Source organism: Stegostoma tigrinum, chromosome X (assembly GCF_030684315.1).
Source record: "Stegostoma tigrinum isolate sSteTig4 chromosome X, sSteTig4.hap1, whole genome shotgun sequence".
NCBI lineage: Eukaryota > Metazoa > Chordata > Chondrichthyes > Orectolobiformes > Stegostomatidae > Stegostoma > Stegostoma tigrinum.
In genome coordinates, this window is record NC_081404.1 from 17258809 (window position 1) to 17265232 (window position 6424).

Consider the following 6424-nt stretch of genomic DNA (forward strand, 5'->3'; position numbering starts at 1 on the left):
AGACTGTGAAGCACTTTAGCTGCCCCAGTCGGGGTGTGTGTTAGAGATGGCAGCGGATTCGGGACACTCTAACTGGAGCTCCTCCACTCCTTCTGTTATTTTGCATTTCCTTTCCTTTCTTTCCCCCTTTTTGGTGCTTTTCTCCCTCTTGGCATTCACCTCCCCGGGGCAACTCTCAGCAGCTCATGGCGGATCTTAGCCTGGTCTCTCAGTGGCTCGTGGCAGGTCCCGGCCTGGTCTCTCGGTAGCTCATGGCAGATCCCGGCCTGGTCTCTCGGTGGCTCATGGCAGGTCCCGGCCTGGTCTCTCGGTGGCTCATGGCAGGTCCCAGCCTGGTCTCTCGATGGCTGTTGTGGGTTCCCTGCCTGGCCTCTCAGCAGCTCATGGCAGTTCCCGGCCTGGTCTCACGGCAGCTCATGCCAGTTCCCGGCCTGGTCTCACGGCGGCTCATGGCAGGTCCCGGCCTGGTCTCTCAGCGGCTCATGGCAGGTCCCAGCCTGGTCTCTCGGCACCTCATGGTGTCTTGGTCTGGTCTCTCGGTGCCTCATGTTGGGTCGTAGCCTGGTCACTCAGCGGCTCATGGTGACGTCTCGGCCTGGTCACTCAGCAGCTCATGGTGTCTTGGTCTGGTCTCTCAGTGCCTCATGTAGGGTCATAGCCTGGTCACTCAGCGGCTCATGGCGACGTCTCGGCCTAGTCCCTCAGCGGCTCAGGGCGATGTCTCGACCTGGTCTCTCGGCGGCTCATGGTGTCTTGGTCTGGTCTCTCGGTGCCTCATGGTGGGTCCTAGCCTGGTCACTCGGCAGCTCATGGCGGTGTCTCGGCCTGGTCACTCGGTGGCTCATGTTGGGTCCTAGCCTGGTCACTCGGCAGCTCATGGCGGTGTCTCGGCCTGGTCACTCGGCGGCTCATGACGACGTCTCGGCCTGGTCTCTCGGCAGCTCATGGTGTCTTAGCCTGGTCTCTTGATGGCTCATGGCAGGTCCCAGTGTGGTATCTTGGCTTGGCTTGTAAGTGCATCCTGCCTGGGTATGTTCCCGAGGCAGCAGGGGAGATCGGAGAGGGGGGCGGATCCAGCAGCTGAGGGCGCAGCACCAAGACCAAACAGCTAAAATCTCCCCAGAGAATGAGATAAGCACTGCCCAACTTATAACTTATTCCTCTATTTATTTTTCTACTATTCTATGAAGTAATGCTTAACTTTTTAACCCTCATTTCTCTTACTACTTTGTACCTAAGTTTTTTTTTGTACCTGTGTAGCTTGGTACCTAAGATGGTGCTGCATGTGGTGACATTACACACTTTTCACTGTATTCCTGTACTTCCAAACTTGAGTACGTGACAATAAAATCTAAAATCTACATCAGACAGGGTGCTCTGTAAATGGGCTCGACAACATGCTTGTATGGCACAGAGGCGATGTTCCTACCTCTGAGCTTGGAGACCCGAGTTTAACTCCTACCTGTTCCAGAGGTGTGTAATAACATATCTGAACAGGTTGCTCAGTAAACATCTACAGCTCCTGATCCGCATTTTCATCTGTGGGGTGTAGGTGTCACTCATATTGGTTGTAACAAGGTGTGGAGCTGGATGAACACAGCAGGCTAAGCAGCATCTTAGGAGCAGGAAGGCTGACGTTTCGAGTCTGGACCCTTCAAAACGTCAGCTTTCCTGCTCCTCTGATGCTGCTTGGCTTGCTGTGTTCATCCAGCTCCACACCTTGTTATCTCAGATTCTCCAGCATCTGCAGTTCCTACTATCTCATATCCGTTACTTGTCCCTCAGTGTCTTGGAATCGAGAGGCTTATTGGCCATTTCAGAGGGCAGTTAAGAATCCTCCACATTGGTTGTGTGTCTGGAGTCATATACAGGCCAGACCAGGTAAGAACTACTAACTTGCTTCCCTAAAGCATGTTAGTGAACCAGAGATTGGTTGATTTATTGTCACGTGTACCGAAATACAGTGAAAAGTTTTGTTTCTGAGCAGTACAGGCCGATCATAGTAAGCCATGGATATACAGATCAAAAATACTCAGACAGAGGCATACAGGTTACATTGCACAGGGTGTGCACTAGGAGAGATCAACATTAGCGAGATCAGCATTATTTGAGGTTACAGGGTCTATTCAACAGCCTGATAACAGCCAGGAAGAAGCTGTTCCTGAAGCTCCTGGTGCGTGTGTTCAGGCTTCTGTATCTTCTGCCTGATGGAAGAGGTTGTATGAGATCATTACCCGGGTGCAATGGGTCTTTGATGATTTTGGCCGCCCTTCTATGGCAGCGAGCCATGTAAATACAGTCCATGAATGGAAGGTTGGCTTCCGCGATGGTCCGGGCTGTGCACACAACCTTCTGTAGTTCCTTACGGTCCTGGGCAGAGCAGTTACCGTACCAGGCAGTTATGCACCCGGGCAGTATGCTTTCAATGGTGCACCTGTAGAAGTTGGTGAGGGATCTTATGGATAGGCAAAATTTCCTGAGCTGCCTGAGGAAGAAGAGACATTGTTGTGCCTTTTTGACTGTCGCTTCTACATGGGAAGTCCAGGACAGGTTGTCAGTTATCGTCACTCTGAGGAACATGACACTCTCCACCCCTCTCAGCCTCAGATCTGTTGATGTAGGTGGGGGCGTGTTCTCCTCCTTTCTTTCTGAAGTCAATGATCAGTTCTTTAGTTTTGCTGACATTGAGAGAGAGGTTTTCCTGATAATTGTATGGTTACCATCACTGTAAGTAATTTTCATTTGAAGCCACACCTCCAGAACATTAGCTGGCATTTCTGGATTGCTCAGACAGTGCCAGTGCACATGGGCATGGGGCAGGGAGCGGGGAGATTCACTGTCCTAGTTCTAATGGCTTGACCGACCAGTGTGTGCCAGATGAATGGTATTAAAATTGTGATCACTGCACAAGCTTTGAACTTTATTCCAAGCCAGGTGATGTATGAAAGAAGGAAGTTTGAGAAGATGTGTAGCTCGGGTTGTGGATGAGGTTGTGGACTTGCTCGCTGAGCTGGTGTGTTTGATTGCAGACAATTTGTCACCCTGCTCGGTAACACCGTCAGCGCACCTCCGGTGAAAGATTGATGTTCTGTCCCACTTGTTATTTATATGCCTCGGTTTGCTGGGGTGGTTGGCATTACTTCTGGATCTGTTTCTCAGATACCAACCACCCCATCAAACCACGGCATATAAATAACCAGCCGGACAGAACACCAAAGTTTCAACAGAGCTGCATTGATGATGTTACCGAGCAGGACCACAAAACGTCTGCAATCAAATACACAGGCCCGGCGAGCAAGTCTACAACCTCATAAAACGAGGAAATTACATATCTAGAGTACCATGTTGAGTTTTGGTCTTCTGATTCAAGGATGGATGTATTTGCATCGGAGGCAGTTTAGAGAATGTTCACTCAGCTGATTCCTGTGACGATGTTGGTGTGTTGTAAGAGAGAAGGTTCAGCACATTTGTCCCATACTCATTGGAGTTTAGCAGAATGAGAAGTGATCTTGTTGAAACACGAAGAACTCTGAGGGGAGGGGTCCTGATGTAGCAGACGTTACCTGTCTTGGAGAAGTCGAAGAGAAACAGTTTCCAAATAAGAGGCCTCCCATTTAAGACAAAGATGAGGAGACATTTCTTATCTCAGAAGGCCATCAGTTGTTGGAACTGGGAAGGTGGGAATTATGACACAGCACAGCCTTAGTTCTTCTGGACTCTTCCTGGATCTGGAAGGAAAGCAAAAAGGGAACTTGCTCCCACTGTTTCATTCTGACATTTGCTGACAGGAAGCCTGACCTTTTCGGCGAAAAGCTTCAGAATCATGAAGATGCTGTCATAAGTCGATTTTCATTGTACATTTAACAAGGCCCTGGAGATATTTTATCAGCTCCATTAATAATCTGTTTGGATTAGCTTTTGATCTGAAATTTACAGGCTTTTGTTTTGGGGAATGGAAAGATGTCCGGCTGTAGAATCGAACAATTTCTGTCATAGTTACAGTTCAGTTGGTGGGCCTGCTTAACCTGAGCAATTAGCCTGGAGCCACAAAGATTTGGAGAACAGAAAGAGGTCTTTTGGCTCTTTGCTGGCGCAATTGCGAGTATATTTCACTGCCTCACACCCTCCCCATAGCCGTGTACCAATTCTGTCCCATTGGTGTCCTCTCCCCATTCTCCTCATTTGATCCTAATCTCGCTTTCCTATTCTCTTCGCATATCCCTGCATCAATCCGAAATGAATCCAAGATCGCCCTGTTTCAAACATTAATCCAGTTGGCCATTGAAGGGTGATGCAGGTTTTGTTTCACCTGCTCCCTTTTCCAATTGCTCACCGCACAAATAGACTTCTCCAAAGTTACTTTCTTGCTTCTTAGAGCCAAATTAAAGTCCCTTTTGACATTGATTGTCCAACAGAATGTGTCACAACTCTCTATTTGTGTTGTTCAAACTCTGCATAGTTCAAGAAACCTCTTGGATCGCTTCTCAATCTCCTCTGCTCTTGTGGAAGTATCTTCACCATCTCACGTTCGTATTCAGCAAAGTGAGTCTGTTCTGCAGCACAGAGGCTGTTCTTGTGTGACCTCACACTGCAGAAAATCACATTACAGCTAATTTGCATTAACTACTTGTACACTTCATTTAGACTCAAAATGTGAGCTTGCTTTCTGTCATGCCTGCCCCACTGTGATTGCCAGCAATTTTTTTTTGCTTTCAGTCCTTTTATTCCTTTTTCCCTTCTGCATTTATCCAGCTTCCCCTTAGATGCATCTCAACCACTGCCTGTGGTACTGAATCCCACATTCCCCCCGTTGTCTTGAGTGAAGACATTTCTCTTGAATTGCCTGTTGGATTTATTCATGACTCCCTTGTATTTTATGATGCCTAATTGTGGCACCCTCCCCCCCCCCAATAAATATCTGAAGAGGAGAGGGTGAGGGATGGAAAACAATGAGAACTTGCTCCTGAAGTCAAAAGGCCTTTTTCTGCCCTGTACCAATTCGATAATTCCAAGTGGAAATATTTTCCCTGTGTGGTCTCTTTCTGCATATCTGTGCACACCTTACCCTCTGATTACTTACCTGTAGCTGTACGCTTCCAAAGCTAGTCCCATGACTAGACATGGCTCAGCCACCCTTTGGATCTTCAGACTGTGCAGAGGCAACATTGGAGGAATGAGCAAGGAATGACTTGGCGATAGGGTTGTGGCAATGTCAGCTTGGGTCAATGGTACACCTGCCCCTACACTTCCCCCCCTCACTTCTATTCAAGGCATGAAACAAACCTTCCACAGTCAACAGAGGTTCCCCTGCACATCCGTCAACATGGTCTACTGCATCCACTGCTCCCCTTGTGGCCTGCTGTACATTGGTGAGACAAAGCAGAGGCTCAGAGACCGCCTTGTAGAGCTCCTGTGTTCTGTACGCGACAAACAACACCTTCCAGTCGCAAACCGTTTTAACCTCCACTCCCACTCCCTGGGCAACATGTTCATCCTGGGCCTCCTCCAGTGTTACAATGATGCCACCCGCAAACTGGAGGAAGAACACCTCATATTCCACCTCGGGAGCCGACATCCCAATGACCTAAATGTGGATTTTACCGGTTTCAAAATCTCCCCATGCCCGGCCTCATCCCATGACCAACCCTCTCTTTCAACCCCGCCTCCTTGACCTGACACAACATGTCCATCTTCTCTCCCACCAATCTGCTCCTCCCACCTCATTGACCAATCTGCACCACTCCCTACCTGCACTCAACTGTCACCATTCCACCTCCCTCCCCCCAGCCCCATCCCTCCTCTCTATTTATTTTGGAGCTCCCCTCCCCCTCCCCCTCCCCCATTTCTGAAGAATGGTCCTGACCCAAAATGTCAACTCTCCTGCTCCTCTGATGCTGCCTGGCCTGCTGTGTTCCTCCAGCTCCCACACCTTGTTATCTCAGATTCTCCAACATCAGCAGGTCTTACTATCTCTCAATGCCTATGGGCCAGAGGGTCATGGAGTCAAGTTACATCATCTTCATTGGCCTATCTGTACTCCGCTTGGATCACCGATGGTAAACGCATGGCTCTCAGGTTTTGAGGACAGCATAGGTGCATCCATGAGATAGACTGTCCGAGTTGGAGCCCCTTCCAGATCAATGACCCCCATGTTAAACTGTACCCCACATTGCTCACTGTCTGGATTATTGAGGTTTGCACTTCTGCCAACATCAGCCCAGCATATAACAGAGGTCAGAGACCAGATGTTTGCCATGACAGCCTTCATCCCTGAGACTAATACCTCCATCCTGTTCCTCTTCTCCTCGAGCGTAATACTGTGCGGATGGTGCTAATTGTGCTGACCCCCCGTGCCTACCAATCCTGTGGATAACTGTACTCAGTTGGGACTAGCAAATGAGGAGAGGTTTGGTGGGTTGGGCCT